Source organism: Oncorhynchus mykiss, chromosome 5 (assembly GCF_013265735.2).
Source record: "Oncorhynchus mykiss isolate Arlee chromosome 5, USDA_OmykA_1.1, whole genome shotgun sequence".
Lineage (NCBI taxonomy): Eukaryota > Metazoa > Chordata > Actinopteri > Salmoniformes > Salmonidae > Oncorhynchus > Oncorhynchus mykiss.
Window position 1 is genome coordinate 83562697 of NC_048569.1, and position 20848 is coordinate 83583544.

The window sequence follows — 20848 nt, forward strand, 5'->3', positions numbered from 1 at the left end:
CCTCAGGTCCGCCTCAACCGACCACCGCAAACGCACCGGGCCCCCCTTCAGCAGTGAGGTAATGGGAACCGCTACCTGACCAAACCCCAGTTAAACCTCTGGTAGTAGTTGGCAAACCCTAAGAACTGCGCACCTCCTTTACCGTGGTGGGAGTCGGCCAATTACGCGCGGCTGAAATGTGGTCACTCTCCATCTCCACCCCTGCGGTGAAAATGCGATATCCTAGGAAGGAGACGGATTGCTGGAAAAACAAGCATTTCTCAGCCTTGATGTACAGGTCATGCTCCAACAGGCAACCAAGCACCCTGCGCACCAGGGACACATGCTCGGCACATGTAGCGGAGTATATCAGAATGTCATCAATATACACCACTACACCCTGCACCACAACCCGACGCATAAGATAACATAACATAACATAAGGTGCACAAGCACTGACAACAAACAATTACGGATAAGGACATGGGGGGGGAAGAGAGGGTTTAAAACCCAACATGTAAGTGATGGAATTGGAACCAGGTGTGATGGAAGACAAGACAAAACCAATGGAAAATGAAAAGTGGAACGACGATGGCTAGAAGGTCGGTGACGTCGACCGCCGAATGCCGCCGGAACAAGGAGAGGGACAGACTTCGGCGGAAGTCGTGACACCCATAGTGCTTGTCTTCTCCTTTCCTCAGTTATTAAGATGGATCCTTGATTCCCTGTGTCCCTTACTGCTTGTCTTCTCCATTCCTCAGTTATGATGGATACCTGAGCCCCTGTATCCCATAGTGCTTGTCTTCTCCTTTCCTCAGTTATGATGGATACCTGAGCCCCTGTGTCCCATAGTGCTTGTCTTCTCCTTTCCTCAGTTATGATGGATACCTGAGCCCCTGATTCCCATAGTGCTTGTCTTCTCCTTTCCTCAGTTATGATGGATACCTGAGCCCCTGATTCCCATAGTGCTTGCGTCTTTACGTCCTACATATAACACCACACTTTGTGCTACATTACAATGGCCTAGGTTAGCTGTAGTAGTTGGACCCCACTCTCTCTGTGTCATGGGACAAGGTGAGTTGTGTCCTTTCATTTTGCAGGAAAGGTGAGTCTTGCATGTATGTTGGGGCTGTTTCCAATGATACTGTTGGCACACTTTGGAACAATAGGCATCTTTAGGACACAATGAACACAACTTCAACTCTGAGGTTCTCTCTCCTTTTGCACTGCATCTGCTGCAACACTGGATGGAACTAGATGTATCTGAGGTCACTCCCTGTTCCATGGTTGTGACCCCCAGGCGTTTCCCAATGGCTGTGCATTGCGCCTGATTCTCCATCCTACTACCCAATTGTCTTTATTTTTTATTTAACCGTTATTTAACTAGGCTATGGCTATCACTGCCACATTTGTAGCAATGCTGGCAAGTCTGATGACCAGTCTGATGACCAGTCTGTTGACTAGTCTGTTGACCAGTCTGATGACCAGTCTGTTGACCAGTCTGATCAGACGCAGGAGATCAGACCCAGTCTGTTGACCAGTCTGATGACCAGTCTGATGACCAGTCTGTTGACCAGTCTGATCAGACGCAGGAGATCAGACCCAGTCTGTTGACCAGTCTCACAACAACTTTTGCTTTTTCTTTTCTCTTAATTGGCTGTACTTGGTTTTCTGTTGGTTGATTCCTAACTGAACTGTCACTCTGGCCCTGCACTAACTGTACTAATGATGCTACAGTACCTGACAGGTCACTTCATTGATTGCTTCATTGCTCGCATCAATTTTACTCAGGAAGGGATTGTATTTATTTAGTTTTTGGACTGTGGTCTTTGGGGGCTCTGCCTGTGCACATTCCTCTCCGCCATCCCATTTATCCTCACTGCACTGCGTTCACTCGTGTGGGTGTGAATTTACTAGAAACCCTGGCCTTTTGCATTTTCTCTATCAACAGTTGCCACCATCACTGGTGGTAATATTCTTGAGATGCACTCTCATCTCCGCCCTGACTTTATCATTTGTTAATCCAGTAACAATGTCCTGCAGGCATTGGCTCTTAACTTCTTATGGTATAGTGGACGCTTGCGTCCCACTTGGGGAAAAAACAGGGAAAATGCAGCGCAGCAAATTCAAATAATTATATAAAATCAAACATTCATTAAATCACACATGGAAGATACTAAATTAAAGCTACACTCGTTGTGAATCCAGCCAACATGTCAGATTTTAAAAAGCTTTTCGGCGAAAGCATAAGAAGCTATTATCTGATGGCCTGCACACATCTGCACCAGCAGTAAACAAATGAGCTAGCATAGCAGGCGCTACACAAAACGCTGAAATAAAATATAAAACATGCATTACCTTTGACGAGCTTCTTTTGTTGGCACTCCAATATGTCCCATAAATATCACAATTGGTCCTTTTGTTTGATTAATTCCGTCCATATATACCCAAAATTTATAAAGCGCGTTTGATCCAGAAAAAAACTGCTTACAAAAACACAACGTCACTACAAAAAATGTCAAAAGTTGCCTATAAACTTTGACAAAATATTTCAAACTACTTTTGTAATACAACTTTATGTATTTTTAAACGTTAATAATCGCTCAAATTGTAGACGGGGCGATCTGTATTCGATACAGAAAGTAAACAAACCATGCTCCTTTTCACGTCTTGCGCAACTCTCAATAGTGTAACGTTGTTCCAGGATGTGCTTCTTCTTCGTTGCACAAATGAATAACCTCAACCAAATTCCAAAGACTGGTGATATCCAGTGGAAGTGGTAGGAACTGAAAAATGGTTCCTATCAAATATCCCTTGGCAAAGACATCTGAGGGAACAGTCAGAGGCTAAAATAATAACAATTCTGATCAGTTAGTCCTCAGGGTTTTGCCTGCTACATAAGTTCTGTTATACTCACAGACATGATTCAAACAGTTTTAGGAACTTCAGAGTGTTTTCTATCCACATCTACTAATAATATGCATATCTTATATTCCTGGCATGAGTAGCAGGAAGTTGAAATTGGGCACGCTATTTATCCAAAGGTGAAAATTCTGCCCCCTATACCTTAAGAGGTTTTAACTAACTCTGTGCCATATTTCAGTCCTGATTGGGCATGAGCAGAGGTTGATAACACTTTCTGTCTCAGGTCGAAGACTCTGACTAGGAAGTCCAAGGCAGACTCTCCCCACCCTTGTGTTGACATAGTCAACCTGTGTCACAGTTCAGTGGCGTCCTTCTCTGCATAATGTGTCCTCAAGATTTGCCTTAGTGTGTGAGACTGCATTCACCGTAAACACTGCATATGTCAGCGAGTGTGTGTGTGTGTGTGTGTGTGTGTGTGCGTGCGTGCGTGTGCGTGTAGCGTGCTTTTGAGTATTGAGCCCCTCTCATGGGCTTCCTGGCTGTAATAATTAAACCACCCTACAACATTGAGCTCCACTCACTGTGGAGAGAGAGAGAGAGAGAGAGAGAGAGAGAGAGAGAAAATGGGTGAGAAAGAGGGGAGAAAGAAAAGACAGAGAGGGGAGATAGGGAGAGGGAGACAGAAAGCCAAAGGTACAGAGAGAGAGAGAGAGAGCGAGAGAAAGACAGAGAGAGAGAGAAGGAGAGTGAGACAGAAAGCAAAATACACACACAGAGAGAGAAAGAGAAAGCGAGAGAGAGCGAGAGAGAGAGAGAGAGAGATAGAGATAAATGGAGAAATGGAGAGATGAAAGATGGTAGTCGCTGGTTTCCTCGACCCAGCCCTGCCTGAGTAATGTGTAATGCTCAGCCGTGTGCAGCAACAGCTATCACGTTATTTGCAGCCAAGGACTTTTTGAGTACGTCCCAAATGGTACCATATTCCCTTTGTAGTGCACTACTTTTGACCAGGGCTCATAGGGCTCTTGTCAAAGGTAGTGCACTATATAGGGAATATGATGCCTTTTGGAACACACAGAATGTATCAGGCAGTAATGAGCAGGGAGCCAATGGCCTGTACTCTGAAGCCCACTCATTCACTCACTGCATTAAACAACAGGCAGCACAGCAAGGCCAGTCTGTCGTTTCAGAAACAAAGCAATCACTTTCTACTTTCTCTGTATTTTCAACGCTCTGATCGGTTCTGATGATCATGTGTGTGTGTGTGTGTGTGTGTGTGTGTGTGTGTGTGTGTGTGTGTGTGTGTGTGTGTGTGTGTGTGTGTGTGTCAGAGCGAGAAGTAAAGCCCTTATTAATGTGAATGTAGTTTCTGACTCCCAACACAAACACCTAGATATAGAACTGTCATGACTCACCGCACACCTCTCCTCCATTCAGCAATACATTTGTCTGTCTCTACATGAAGCAAGTAGCACAAACACCAGACATTAACAGCGCAGGAAACACTACCCCCTTGTGGTTATAAACTATAAGGGCAGAGCAGGTAATAAAAGAGCGTGCAGAACTTGCTGTAATAGAGAAAATGAGATGGAGAAAGGGGCAACCATAAGGAACCTTACAGTAAGAGAAAGTATACACTGTGAACACATGAAATGCCATCATATGGATTTATTGACACATGGCCCTTTAATCAACCTGCTTCAGCCAACGCCGGTCCAGGTCTTTAGTAGGCCACCGTAGTCTAAAAGAGAAGGATTAGAGGGAGTTCTTTACAACAAGTCTTTGAAAAAATACAACTAACTGGTCCTGCAGGAGTAGCACACGGTGTGTATGTACAAGCATGGAATCGATTGATTGATGAATCAGGGTATTGATACTGAAGATGTAGGATCTTAATTTGATCACTATTTTATAGATGAGAATTGGAAGGAAACGCAAAATTGTAGTGTATTCAAGGTTTTAAAGGCTTGTAATTAGCACTTTAAAATGTCAAACTTGATTTGCCCTAACGAAAAATGTATCAACCCCTGCAAAAAATGTCAAATTAATTATAATCCAAATAATAATTTCCTGATGCTGCAGGATTATTTTCCTACTGTAGTAAACTTGCTCAAATTAAGATCCTACATCTGTACTGTATATATATACATATATATATATATATATATATATATATATATATATATATATGCGTTAATACTGGTAGTGTTGAATACTGAATTGTCTAAACCACCTGTGTGACAGTGTGGTGATCTGTCTTTGGGCTACAGACACTGAGCTTTATAAACTTATGGCTGCTATTGACAGGTGGGAGACTGTGCGTGGATTCCCAGGTTAGAGGGGATGTCGAAAAGGGAGTGGACGTGTGTACATACCACAGGGGTATGGGGCAGACCTGGGTTCAAATACTATTTATAATCATTTTAAATACTTTAGCTGTACTTGATTGAGTTTGCCTGTTGCAATGGAACAAATAGACAAGTCCCCAAAAGTGCAAAGCCAGCCCACTTGTCACTACAGGGAGGCCAAAGCAAACACTCAAAGTATTTTAAATATTTCTTCTAGTATTTGAGCCTAGGTCTGGTGTGTGGACAAGGTTAGTTGATGGTATAAAACCCCAGGGCCAGACCGGCTCCCCACTCTGGAAGGGAGATGATGAAACTGAGTCTAGTAATTCTGCTGGCTGCCTACGGTGAGTAATCTACCTACTACCTTTGGCCCCTCACATATCCACACTATGGTGAGTAACCTACTTACTACCTTCAGCCCCTCACATATCCACACTACGGTGAGTAATCTACCTACTACCTTTAGCCCTTTACATATGTCATGTATTGTCATATTATGTCTTGTTCCTGTTCTTTCTCTTCACTCCGTCTCCCTCTGCTGGTCGTATTAGGTTACCTTCTCTTCCCCTCCTTCCCCCCAGCTGCTCCTCATCTTCTCTAACTACCTCGTTTACCCTTTTCCCACCTGTTCCCTTTTTTCCCTCTGATTAGGTCTCTATTTCTCTCTCTGTTCCTGCTTCTGTCTTTGTCAGATTCTCGTTTGAGTTTCTCATGCCAGAACCAAACTATCGTCTTGTTTGCTTCAACCTTGTCCTGTCCTGTCGGAATCTGCCTGTTCATCTGAGGCTACGTGTGATCAGGTACCTCTGCCCTCTACAACCCAGCTAATCTCCTCTGCTGCTAGAAGGGGAACTCTTCTGTGATTTCAGAAGGACTTTATGTTTAATTTGTCGCCCTCTCTGCGGGTTGTTTGTTTTGACATTAAAGGACTCTGTTTTTGTTAAACCGCTTTTGGGTCCTCACTCACGTGCATAACAACATATCCACACTATGGTGAGTAACCTACTTACTACCTTTAGCCCCTCACATATCCACACTATGGTGAGTAATCTACCTACTACCTTCAGCCCCTCACATATCCACACTATGGTGAGTAACCTACTTACTACCTTCAGCCCCTCACATATCCACACTACGGTGAGTAACCTACCTACTACCTTCAGCCCCTCAAATACATCTGATAGCATAAGCCCAACAGCTTGATAGGAATGATTGAGCCCCTTATCATTCAAAGGTCATAATGTGACATTTCTCATAAACCTGATCAGTTCAGATTTGAACATATGGAGAAAGAAGAATATTAGTGATCTGATTGTATAGGGACATGTGTAACTCAACCTGATTGCTTTTCAGGAAGCGCCCTCTGAGCTGTGTGTTGTTAACTCTGTGTGGCCCATGCAGCCTATGGATGTGGCATGCCCACTTACGAGCCCGTTGTCGGCCGTGTGGTGAATGGAGAGGACTCTAGCTGGCCCTGGCAGGTCAGATTCCCATACTAGTCTATTCTAGTGGTTGTATATATCCTAGTGGTTGTATATATTGTTATTTTTTTACTGCTGCTCTTTAATTACTTGTTACTTTTATCTCATTGTTATCCGTATTTTCTAAAACTGCACTGTCGGTTAGGGGCTCGTAAGTAAGCATTTCACTGTAAGGTCTACACCTGTTGTATTCGGCGCATGTGACTAATAAAATGTGATTTGATTTGGCACACTGACCATCCACATATTGCTCAGATCTAACCATAGCTGAGGAACCTGGGACATTTACAAACATAAACATATACATTTACAAACAAACTATTCAGTTCTAAAACTTTACCCTTCACAGTGCATTTTGAAGTTTAATCAAGAAAGAAGGACTGAATCGAACTGTAGACACATGTGTAATGTGTGTTTACAGATCTCTCTGCTGTGCCGTAGTGGCTCTAACTACTACCACACCTGAAGAGGCACCCTGATTGCTACTGCAACTGGGTCCTGACTGCTGGACACTGCATCTCATGAGTCAACCAACCTATCAGAGACTATCATTATCATCTCTCTAACAGTGTTACGTTGGGCTGACTGGGATCTTTGATGTGTGTGTGTGTGTGCTCCTGTTGAGTTGGAGTTGTGCATGGCCAAGCAGTCATGGGTGAACAAGGAGTACAGGAGAGGGCTGAGAACGCATCCTTGTGGGGCCCCAGTGTTGAGGATCAGTGGGGTGGAGGTGTTGTTTCCCTTACCTGGAAGTCCAGGACCCAGTTGCACAGGGCGGGGTCGAGACCCAGGATCTCGAGCTTAATGACGAGTTTGGAGGGTACTATGATGTTAAATGCTGAGCTGTAATCGATGAACAGCAATCTTACATAAGTATTCCTCTTGTCCAGGTGGGATAGGGCAGTGTGCATTGTGATTGCGATTGCGTCGTCTGTGGACCTATTGGGGCAGTAAGCAAATTGGAGTGGGTCTAGGGTGTCAGGTAGGGTGGAGGTGAAATGACCCTTGACTAGCCTCTCAAAGCACTTCATGATGATGGAAGTGAGTGCTACTGGGTGATAGTCGTTTAGCTCAGTTACCTTAGCTTTTTGGGAATACCTTAGCTTTCTTGGGAAATGTAAATGTGTGCCTGCCTCACTTAAGGCCGTCCTAATACATTGACCATGTTCTTACTGTATGTTCTCCTCTGTAGCTGGCGGTCCCATTGCCAAATAGCTCCAGCAGGCCCTGCTGCCCATGGTGGCCCATGAGACGTGCAGACAGAGTGACTGATGGAGAGGCTCCGTCAAGCCCTCCATGATCTGTGGTGGTGGAGACAAAGGGTAGCTGCAACGTGAATTTCCTCTCTTACTGTATCACATAATATATCACAACAACGTAGCATTGTTTATTGTTCCAGGTACAGTTGAAGTCGGAAGTTTACATAAACGTACAGGCTGACTACACCGCTCGCGTCGCAAAATAAATGTAGAAATCTATGTTATTCAATTATTGCACCCACACTGCTCGAGCGCGTCAACGAGCGTCTGCGTTGCCAAGGGCTAAAATAGAAGTCAGTACTATTTCTGACGCAGATCGCGCTGCAAGTCCTGCCTCTCCCATCTCCTCATTGATTTATAGAAGCAGGTACCTACGTGTCATCTCCTCATTGGTTATATCCATGTGGGTGACTGAAAGACGAACGAGGTCAGTGGCGGTAATGCACCTAATTTTTGAAAGTTTCCAATCGCATTATAAAGTCAAGAGACAAAAAAGCCTGGAAGGGGGAGAGATGACTAGAAACGATTTGGATGACCGTTTTATGTGTGGATTAATTGCCGGAGTAGAGGACCTTGTGCATTTCACGTAAAATAACAACTCAATGTTTATATCCCAGGACAAATTAGCTAGCAACAGCAAGATAGCTAAATATGACAAATTTGCTAGCCAGTGCAAGCTAGCTAGCTAAACTGCCATACATGTTCAAGGCTTTTTCTGCCTATAGACATAGAATAGGAATCACTGTCACCTTTTAGAAATGGATCACTAGCCACTTTAGTAATGATTCAGTATCTAGCATTACTCATCTCATATGTATAAACTGTACTCCACACTACGCTACTGTATCTTAGTCACTTTTAAATTGTGTTTACGTATTGCATCACCCATCTCATATGGATATACTGTATTGTATTCAATACTACACCACTGACTGTTAAACAGCCATCTCCAGCACATCAGCACTTCTTTCCAAGATGGCGTAGCAGTCGGATGTCTGTTTGTCTTATCCTGTCCCGTGCCATGTATATACAGTTGAAGTTGGAAGTTAACATACGCTTAGGTTGGAGTCATTAAAACTTGCTTTTTCAACAACTCCACAAATGTCTTGTTAACAAACTATAGTTTTGGTAAGTCAGTTAGGACATCTACTTTGTGCATGACACAAGTAATTTTTCCAACTATTGTTTCCAGACATATTATTTCACTTATAATTCACTGTGTCACAATTCCAGTGGGTCAGAAGATTAGATACACTAAGTTGACTGTGCCTTTAAATAGCTTGGAAAATTCCAGAAAATTACGTCACGGTTTTAGAAGCTTCTGATAGCTTCTGATAATTTGAGTCAATTGGAGGTGAACCTGTGGAAATATTTCAAGGCTTACCTTCAACTCAGTGCTTTTTTGCTTGACATCACTAGACAATCAAAACTATAGTTCGTTAACAAGAAATTTGTGGAGAGGTTGAAAAACAAGTTTTAATGACTCCAACCTAAGTGTCTGTAAACTTCCTACTTCAACTGTATGTGCATATTGTGTGTTTGTATGTGTTGGAGCATCAGTGTGCTTAGTGTGTAGGACCATGTGCGTGTGTATATAGAATGTGCAAAATTACTAATAAATACAAAGTTCAACTCAGCTAGTCCTTGTATCCATTTAGTTAGCTATTTAGCAGTCTTATGGCATGGGGATAGAAGCTGTTCAGGAGCCTGTTGGTGTCAGACTCTTCTCTATTACAGAAAGTACTACATCTGCGGGCCTCCCGAGTGGCGCAGCGGTCTAAGGCACTGCACTGCAGTGCTTGAGGCATCACTATAGACCTGGGTTTGATCCCAAGCTGTGTCACAGACAGCTGTGCAGTGCACAAATGTCCCAGCTTTGTCCGGGTTAGGAGAGGGTTTGACCGGCTGGGATTTCCTAATGCCATCTTGCTCTAGTGACTCCTTGTGGTGGGCTGGGCGCCTGCAAGCTGACTTCAGTCGCCAGCTGGACAGTGTTTCCTCCTACACATTGGTGCGGCTGGCTTCCAGGTTAAGCGAGAAGTGTGACTTGGGAGGGTCGTGCTTCGGAGGATGCATGGCTCTCAACCTTCGAATCTCCCGAGTCCGTAGGGAAGTTGCCGCGATGGGGCAATACTGTAACTACCAATTGGACATCACGAAAAAGGAGTCAAAGTAATACTTCTGCTCTTTCAGTTTGCCTGCCTGCACTTACAGTTTAGAACCACCAGGGGACAGTATAGACTTCGATGTTTTCTTCAGCGTGAATGTGGCTGGTGCTAGCTAGGTAGAAGACATTAGCCATTTGCACAAACAAAGAGAAGCATTTATTTTATGTTGCCCAGACTTACATAATTACAAAGAGGAGACTCTCCTGATTAAAACGGTGACCGTAACAGTTTGGCTTCCGTCCCTCTCTTCACCCCTACCTGGGCTCGAACAAGGGACCCTCTGCACACATAGACATCAGCCACCCTCGAAGCATCATTACCCACAAAAATCGGCGGCCCTTGCAGAGAAAGGGGAACAACTACTTCAAGGTCTCCGAGCGAGTGACGTCGCCGATTGAAATGCTATTAGCGCGCACCCTGCTAGCTAGCTAGCCATTTCACACCGGTTACACATGACTTGAAAAAAAGCTAAATATACACATTGCGAGATATTTGGCGAAATAGACAGACATGCCTACATTTCCCCCATATGAAACAATGGGAAGACCACAGAGTTCCAATATTATTTTTGTTGTTTATATTTTGTTGTTTACATTTTAACCTCTCTGGGATATGTGGGACACTAGCGTCCCACCTGGCCAAAAGCCAGTGAAAATGCAGAGCGCCAAATTCAAGTAAATTACTATAAAAATCTAACTTTCATTAAATCACACATGTAAGATACCAAATTAAAGCTACACTTGTTGTGAATCCAGCACACAGGTCAGATTTAAAAAAGGCTTTTCGGCAAAAGCAAATGATGCTATTATCTGAGGATAGCACCTCCGTAAACAAAGAGAGAAACCATATTTCAACCCTGCAGGCGCGACGCAAAACGCAGAAATAAAAATATAATTCATGCCTTACCTTTGACGAGCTTCTTTTGTTAGCACTCCAATATGTCCCATAAACATCACAAATGGTCCTTTTTTTTCGATTAATTCCTTTGATATATATCCAAAATGTCAATTTATTTGGCGCTTTTGATCCAGAAAAACACCGGTTCCAACTTGCACAACGTGACTACAAAATATCTCAAAAGTTACCATTAAACTTTGCCAAAACATTTCAAACTACTTTTGTAATACAACTTTAGGTATTTTTTAATGTAAATAATCGATATCATTGAAGATGGGATGATCTGTGTTCAATACAGGAAGAAAACAAACTGTAGCTAGCTTTCTGGTCATGCGCCTCTAACAGTACACTTGAAGTGACCCTCGTTCTGAACAGGGATACTGTACTTCATTACACAAAGGAAAAACCTCAAACAATTTCTAAAGACTGTTGACATCCAGTGGCAGCGGTAGGAATTGCAAGAAGGTCCCTTGGAAATCTGGATTCCCAATGAAACCCCATTGAAAAGAGAGTGACCTAAAAAGAAAAAAAATCGGAACGGTTTGTCCTCGGGGTTTCGCCTGCTAAATAAGTTCTGTTATACTCACAGACATGATTCAAACAGTTTTGGAAACTTTAGAGTGTTTTCTATGCATATCTTATCTTCTGAGGATGAGTGGCAGGCAGTTGAATTTGGGCATGCATTTCATCCAGACGTGAAAATTCTGCCCCTTGTCACCAAGAAGATAATGACTAGGCATACAGGAAATCATTTGACTGCTATGTTAAAAATCGTAGAACCACATGAATCTATAAGTGTTAGACCGGAGCCTACAATATCTTGTCACTATGTACTGTGTTATGATCGCTGATGAAGCTAGGCGCTGGAGAGATACTTCAGAGCTTCTCAGTGCACTGCCAATTTGCAAATGCAGGTCGTGGGGGCACCTGGGACACTTTTTTTGGCTTTCAGAGCCTGTGCATCTGACAATTTGTGTCAGTCATTACTGCTTCTTTCTGGTACAACTTCTTTGACAGCCTGTGAAAGATGTTAAACTTTATATCCACCAACCAATGGCATTTCTTAAAATAAGTCAACCCTGGCCACTGGAGGGATACTTTAACCTACAAATTCAAGGTGTTCTTCACGTGTCAAACTCCATGGAGGGTCGAGTGTCTGCGGGTTTTTGCTCCTCCCTTGTACTTGATCGATGAATTAAGGTGACTTATTTGTTAACCTCACCAGGTTACTTGGGACGCTAGCGTCCTACCTGGCCAACATCCAGTGAAATTGCAGAGTGCCAAATTCAAAAACAGAAATACTCATTATAAATATTCATAACACATACAAGTGTTACACATCAGTTTAAAGATGAACTTCTTGTTAATCCAACCACGGTGTCAAATTTCAAAAAGGCTTTATGGCGAAAGCATACCATGCGATTATCTGAAAACAGCGCCCAGCAGACAAATCATTACAAATAGTTACCAGCCAAGTAGAGGACTTACACAAGTCTGAAATAGCGATGAAATGAATCACTTACCTTTGATGATCTTCATATGGTTGCATTCACAAGACTCCCATTTCCTTGTTTTGTTCGATAAAGCCCCTGATATATCCAAAAACCTCCTTTTTGTTTGTGTGTTTTGTTCAGTAATCCACAGTCACAACAGGCAGATGACAAATCCAAATAGTATCCGTAAAGTTTGTAGAAACATGTCATACGATGGTTATAATCAATCCTCAGGTTGTTTTTAGCCTAAATAATCGATAATATTTCAACAGAACAATAACGTCATCAATATAAAAGGTAAACAAGATTGCGCGCATGAAAAACCTCTGGGACACTGTAGGCTCCACTCATTCAGAGTGGTCTTACTCTCTCATTCTTCAGAATACAAGCCTGAAACATTTTCTAAAGACTGCTGACATCTAGTGGAAGCCATAGGAAGTGCAATTTGAGTCCTAAGTCAATGGACTGTAATGGCATTCAATAGAAAACTACAAACATGAAAAAATCCCAATTCCTTGATGGATTTTTCTGAGGTTTTCACCTGCCAATTCAGTTCTGTTATACTCACAGACATTATTGTAACAGTCCTGGAAACTTTAGAGTGTTTTCCATCCAAATCTACCAATTATATGCGTATCCTAGCTTCAGGGCCTGAGTAGCAGGCAGTTTACTTTGGGCACGCTTTTCATCCGGAAGTGAAAATAGTGCCCCCTACCCTAGTGAAGTTAAGAACTCCCCTCACTCCCCTCACCTGGTTGTCTATGTCTTAACAGAAAATAAAAACTAAAAACCCGCAGACACTAGACCATGGAATGAGTTTGACACCCCTGTTTTACTTGATCCTTTGGTCTGTAACAATATGTTTTGTGCCAATATTGCACTGATGCATCCTTGACCCAGGATTTCCCAAACACCCCATGCATGTTTTTTTATTTTTGCCCTAGCACTACATAGCTGATTCAAATAACCAATTCATTGTCAAACTTTGATTATTTTAATCACCTGTGGGACAAGATTTTTTTGTTGGGCAAGATTTTTTTGTTGGGCAAGATTTTTTTGTTGAGAAAGAAGAACATTTAGGTGTACACGTCCATGTAATATAGCCTATGCAATATGATTATTAGGCAATAGCAGTGTGTTTGTGTGCAAGGCTGAAGAGGTAGTTCCTTATTAAATTAAATACATTTTCATGTTGTTGGCTGTAGGCCTTTTCAACACACTTACAGCGCTTTACTTGGGCAGGAGCTCACCAGAACTGAGTACCGGCACCTCAAATGTTCTACTGCTTGAATTCCTGCACCTTTAAAAAAAATATGTTATATCAAAAGTATTGTACCTGTACCTAAAGAAAAACAATACCATCACCAAAAATGAGTGCCAGTATCTATTTTAGTCACAAGTCAAGACTGCATTCTAACACAATACATGTACACTGAACAAATATAATAATGTGTAAAGTGATGGTCCCTTGTTTCATGAGCTGAAATAAAAGATCCAAGAAATGTTCCATATATACAAAAAATGTATTTCTCTCAAATGTTGTGCACAAATTTGTTTACCTCACTCTTAGTAAGCATTCCTCCTTTGCCAAATTAATCCATCCACCTAACATGTGTGGCATATCAAGAAGCTGATTAAAAGGCATGATCATTACACAGGTGCATCTTGTGTTGGGGACAACAAAAAGGCCACTCTAAAATGTGCAGTTTTGTCACACAACACAATGCCACAGATGTCTATAGTTTTGAGGGAGCGTGCAATAGGCATGCTGGTTGCAGGAATGTCCACCAGACTGTTGCCAGAGAATTGAATGTAATTTGCCTACCTTTGTTTTAAAGAATTTGTCAGTACGTCCAACCCGGCCTCACAACCGCAGCCCACGTGCTGATGTCAATGTTATTAAACAGAGTGCCCCTTGGTGGTGGTAGGGTTGTGGTATGGGCAGGCATAAGCTACTGACAATGAAAACAATAGCATTTTATCAATGACAATTTTAATGCACAGGGATACCGTGACGAGATTCTGAGGCCCATTGTCGTGTAATTTATCCGCCGCCCTCACCTCATATTTCAACATGATAATGCATGGCCCCATGTCACAAGGATACCCAGAAGCTGAAAATGTCCCAGTTCTTCCATGGCCTGCATACTCACCAGACATGTCACCCATTGAGCATGTTTGGGATGCTCTGGATCAACGTGTACAACAGCATGTTCCAGTTCCCGCCAATATCCATTAACTTCGCACAGCCATTGAAGAGGAGTGGGACAACATTCCACAGGCCACAATCAACAGCCTGAACAACTTTATACGAAGGAGATGTGTCACGCTGCATGAGGCAAATGGTGGTCACACCAAATACTATCTGGTTTTCTGATCCACACCTATACTTTTTTTTGTAAGGTGTCTGTGACCAACAGTTGCATATCTGTATTCCCAGTCATGTGAAATCCATAGATTAGGGCCTTATGAATTTATTTCAATTGACTGATTCCTTATATGAACTGTAACTCAGTAACATCTTGAAATTGTTGCAAGTTGCATTTATATTGTTTTTCTGAATAAATCAACATTTCAAAGCGGTGGAAATTTTCAAAGCCTAGCAAAAAATCTACGTCAAGTCATTTCATCAGTCACTCAAACACACGTGATAGTTGCTTTGATCGTCAGGACATGTTGTTGGTCTTATGTATGTTAAGGACACTTCCATGCATAAAAATGTGTTGGAACACGTCCAACTACTTCAATAATTTGAATTGGCTGATGCACTTTGCCAGGATATAATCAGTGCCACTTCTACCATGTTATCTGATGGCACCAGCAATAATTTAGTGTTCTGTCACATGCAAGTAAATCAACTAACTCTTTCAAATCAAATCTAATTGTATTGGTCACATGAGCCGAATACAACAGGTGTAGTAGACCTTACAGTGAAATGCTTACTTACAAGCCCTAACCAACAATGCAGTTAAAAATAATAACAATAAAAAAAATATGAATAAGAAATAAAAGTAACAATGAATTATTAAAGAGCAGCAATAAAATGACAATAGCGAGGCTATATACAGGGGGTACAGGTGCAGAGTCAATGTGCTGGGGCACCGGTTAGTCGAGGTAATTTAGGTAATATGTACATGTCGGTAGAGTTATTAAAGTGACTATGCATAGACAATAACAGAGAGTAGCAGCAGTGTAAAATAGGGAGGAAGGTGGGGCAATGCAAATAGTATGGGTAAACATGTGATTAGATGTTCAGGAGTCTTATAGCTTGGTGGTAGAAGCTGTTTAGAAGCCTCTTGGACCTAGACTTGGCACTCCAGTATCGCTTGCCATGCGGTAGCAGAGAGAACAGTCTATGACTAGGGTGGCCGAGTCTTTGACAATTTTTAGGGTCTTCCTCTGACACCGCCTGGCCCTGGATGGCAGGAAGCTTGGCCCCAGTGATGTACTGGGCAGTACGCACTACCCTCTGTAGTGCCTTGCGGTCAGAAGCTGAGCAGTTGCCATACCAGGCAGTGATGCAACGAGTCAGGATGTTCTCAATGGTGCAGCTGTAAAACCCTTTGAGGATCTGAGGACCCATGACAAATCTTTTCAGTATCCTGAGGGGGAATAGGTTTTGTCGTGCCCTCTTCACGACTGTCTTGGTGTGCTTGGTGTGTCTTGGTGTGCATGTTAGTTTGTTGGTGTCCACCAACAACGGACACCAACGAACTTGAAGCTCTCAACCTGTTCCACTACAGCCCCGTCGATGAGAACGGGGGCGTACTCGGTTCTCCTTTTCCTGTAGTCCACAATCAGCATGATTGTCTAAAAAACAAGGGAGAGTGAACCATTAGAGAACATAGACTTTGAAAATAATGTGCTTGGCTCATTTGCAAAAAATAACTGTCATGTCAACTACACCAACTGCCATTAATACCAGAATTGTGTCTTTGAATGATATACTTGAACAATGGTGTGCAGGGGTGGACTGGGACCAGAAATGAGCCCTGACATTAGTAACACACCAGCCCATTATTTTTCCTCAAGGCGCCCACACTGACACGTTTCCTTTCTTGAGCCCCCCCAAACATTATTAGCTCAATAATTATAATTTTGTACCAAGATCCTGTGTTTGAAAGGTGGAAGGAGACTCACGTTGGTGATCCAATCAGTGAAAGAGGAGGTACGAGTAAAGACTGCTGGTGCCTCTTCAGAGTGTCACAGCCATGGGACAACATAAAGCTGGTCACACTACGGACCATTTACCACCAGCACCCTTACAATTCCGAGGACCCCCAAGTCCCCCTGTGGGAGAGAGAGAGAGAGAGAGAGAGAGAGAGAGAGAGAGAGAGAGAGAGAGAGAGAGAGAGAGAGAGAGAGAGAGAGAGGGGGGGGAAGAGAGGCGGAAATCGAGAGGGGGAAGGAGAGGTAGAGGGAGAGAGAGATTGATACAGAGAGAAACAAAGTGAGTGTGAGAGAGATCAACAGAGAGAAACAGAGGGAGAGAGAGAGAAAGAATTAAAAAACAAACCCGATTTTGATAAACTCCCATATCTACTGGGTGAAATACCATAGTGTGCCCTCACAGCAGCAAGATTTGTCACCTGTTGCTGCAAGAAAAGATCAACCATTGAAGAACAAACACCATTGTAAATACAACCCATATTTATGCTTATTTATTTTCGCTTTGTACTCTCTCTCTCAACACTGTATATATACATAATATGACATTTTCTCACTTCTGTGAGTGTAATGTTCACTGTTGATTTTATTGTTTATTACACTTTTTGTATATTATCTACTTTACTTGCTTTGGCAATGTTAACATATGTTTCCCATGACAATAAAGCACCTTGCATTGAATTGAGATACAGAGACAAACTAAGTGAGAGAGAGAGATACAGAGAGAAACAGAGAAACAGAGGGAGAGAGAGAGAGCTACAGAGAGAAAGACGGAGAGCGAGATACAGAGAGAAATACAGAGAGAAAAAGAGGTAGAGCGAGATAGAGGAAGAGCGAGAGACAGAGAAATAGAGGTAGAGCGAGAGACACAGAGATAAACAGAGGGAGAGAGAGTGAGACACAGAGAGAAACAGCTGGAGAGAGAGAGATACCGAGAGAAACAGAGAGAGATACCGAGAAACAGATGTTGTGTCTTTGGCAATGCCGGATTAAGTGACATGACATGCTATTCTATAAAATCCTTTCTCTGTAATTAATATTACCTGATTGAGCTAATCATGTAAATGTAATTAACTAGAAAGTCGGGGCACCACAAAATAATATTTATAGAGCTGTTATCTTCCGAATAAACTCTTAAATACCTAGTAATATTTTACATCAATAGCAGTCAATATTAATCGTCACCTTATTTCAGTCTCATCTGAAAGTTGTAAATTCTTGGTTATCTGCACGAACCCTGGCTAACAAGTTGAATCAGCAATACAAAATTGGGTTTAATTATTTATTTACGAAATACCTAACTAATCACACAGAATTACATATACACAGAATTAATCATACCTTGATTACAAATTATATCATAAAGGAAAATGTCCCTAGCGGACGGAACAGAAATGACAGCTGGTCACACAAAAGAAAAGGGGTCTGGGTTTGAGTGAAAGAGCGGGAAGACTTGAGGAACAAAGGGAGGAGCCATGCTATCGTAAATACAGTATCTTATGCATTCTAAATTACCGCCCATTTGGAAAAGGAAAATGCAATCAATATTTACTCTGAGCGGTGCTTCGGTAGGTTGGTGGTAGATGGAAGGGCGTGTTGCCCAGCAGAGTCCTTAATCCTTTGAAGAATGTCTCTGCTGATAAATTGTATACGTTGCAGTAATGCCGTTGTGCGGTAGACGTGATACTCTGTCTGTTCTTTCCTAGTCCACGTTTGCAGCTGCTGTTGCTAACTCAAGGCTAGGCGGTATCACTTCTGTAGTGAATAAGAGTTCAAAGTTCATACCATTCACAACCAAAGTTCACGCTGAGGTTGGCTTCATTCTGTAGTTATTATCTGAACCATTCTGACATCGGATCGTCATCCTAATGTACCCTGAACAGTTGACATGTTAGTCCTTTTAACGTATGGACCGTCATCTTCACATCCTCGGAACAGGAGGTTACATTGTCGTCAAGGCTTTATATAGTGGAGCGAGAAGGGTGTGTTTTCATAGTTTACAGCCCATGTCTCTTCACAGGGGCGGGTCACTGATTGAGCAGAGCCCTAACCTTATGAAAACCCAAATCTCTCATTTGGAAGCTAAAATTACATGTCATCTTTTCACCAATAATTTTATATTCAAACATTTAAATTGAACAACAATTCCATGGGAATCCGATAACTACAATGTGCAGACTTTCCACTGTGGAGTTTATGTCATCCTATCATTGATGAGAATGTCTCAGACGACAACCGAACTGACATCATATTCATTAAGTACCAACGCATATGTTCTACTGGTCAGATTACCAGAATATGGTTCATTTCCCCCCCACCTTCTGATGTTCCCAGAATCTCTATGTTAACCAATGGATTTTCAAATGTCACATCAGTAGGGTAGAGAGAGGAAAGGGGGGAAGGGGGGAAGAGGGGGGAAGAGGTATTTATGACTGTCATAAACCTACCCCCAGGCCAACGTCATGACACGTCATGACACACTCTGGCTGCAGGTCTCATGGGCCACCACAGGCAGCAGGGTCTTCTGCAGCTATTTGGCAATGGGACCGACAGCTACAGGGGAGAAGACATGGTCAAAACAGACATTCATAAGACGGGCATAGTATAACACAGTCATAGCACAGTGACGTTATAAACACACACACACATGCAGTAAGATGGCAGACAAGAAAAAAAAGAAGAAAGTGGAACCAATTCTGAATACATTTTTATTGGGCATTGCACCAGCCTTCTGGGAGATCTGGTGAAGGACAAGATGGAGGACAAGTAAAAAAGGAGAAAAGTGGAACATGTTTTGAGTGAATATGGAATGGAGGATCTCACAGAACTTTTGGAAGAGCTTGAGGAGGAAATTGAATGTGACGAGTGAGGATGAATTAAGTGTGTTGGCAGGTTCAGTGATGACTGCTGAGAAGAAGTTGAGTGTAGAGCGAGATAGTGAGGTGAAGAATGTGTGCGTGAAGTGCAAAATGAGGGATACATGCTCCAGTAGTTCAGTGACGGAACCTGGTGAGAGTGAGGATGAAGTACCTGTGCTGAGGACCGCTGAGATCAGGCCTTGTACCGAGGATGATAAAGGTGATTCTGGCCCAGTGGGAGTGTGATTTCTAGAGAGAATGGATCCTTGAATTTTGGGTGATCCATATGTGATGTCAGGCTGACCGGAGGAGAGGTTGGGTGGAGGAGAGGCTGGGTGGAGGATAGGTTGACTGGAGGAGAGGTTGGGTGGAGGAGAGGTTGGGTGGAGGATAGGTTGACTGGAGCAGAGGTTGGGTGGAGGAGAGGTTGACTGGAGGAGAGGTTGGGTGGAGGATAGGTTGACTGGAGGAGAGGTTGGGTGGAGGATAGGTTGACTGGAGGAGAGGTTGGGTGCAGGAGAGGTTGACTGGAGGAGACGTTGGGTGGAGGAGAGGTTGACTGGAGGAGATGTTGGGTTAAAGAGCACAGCATTAAAGAGCACAGCATTGCACTCTCTGTCTCCTGCGTCTGACTCCACACCCACAACACCCGGAGCGTTACAGTTACAGGATGAGGGATCCTGAGAGGATTCCTGTGAGTAGGCAGAGACCACCAGAGAGTGATAGGAAGAATGTGTTTCAGTGAAGTGGGCTTTATTGCATTTATAGCCATGGTTGTTCATTGTACTGCAGAAATGGATGGAAAGTCACAGAAAATAGAAGACTGGCAGCGTCAGATAAGGACTTGGGATTGTGAGGATTTACTGCAGAACAGCTGAGGGGGTGTTGAGTGGTAGTGTTATGTTGGTCTGGAGTAGGGTTAGATAGGGTTAAATAGTGGAATTGGGTGGTGTTGTTTAAATATTTTTTTTTAGAGAGGGCTAATAGTTGACAGTACAATTTTCCTTTTCCCCCAATTTTGTATTAACGTAATACAATTTTTGCATTACCATATTGTCACGCCCTGGTCGAAGTATTTTTGAGTTTATCTTCATTTATTTGGTCAGGCCAGGGTGTGGCATGGGTTTTTGTATGTGGTGTGTTGGGATTGTAGCTTAGTGGGGTGTTCTAGTTAGGTCTATGGCTGTCTGAAGTGGTTCTCAATCAGAGGCAGGTGTTTATCATTGTCTCTGATTGGGAACCATATTTAGGCAGCCATATTCTTTGAGTGTTTCGTGGGTGATTGTCCTTAGTGTCCTGATGTCCTTGTTCTGTGTTTATGTACACCAGTATT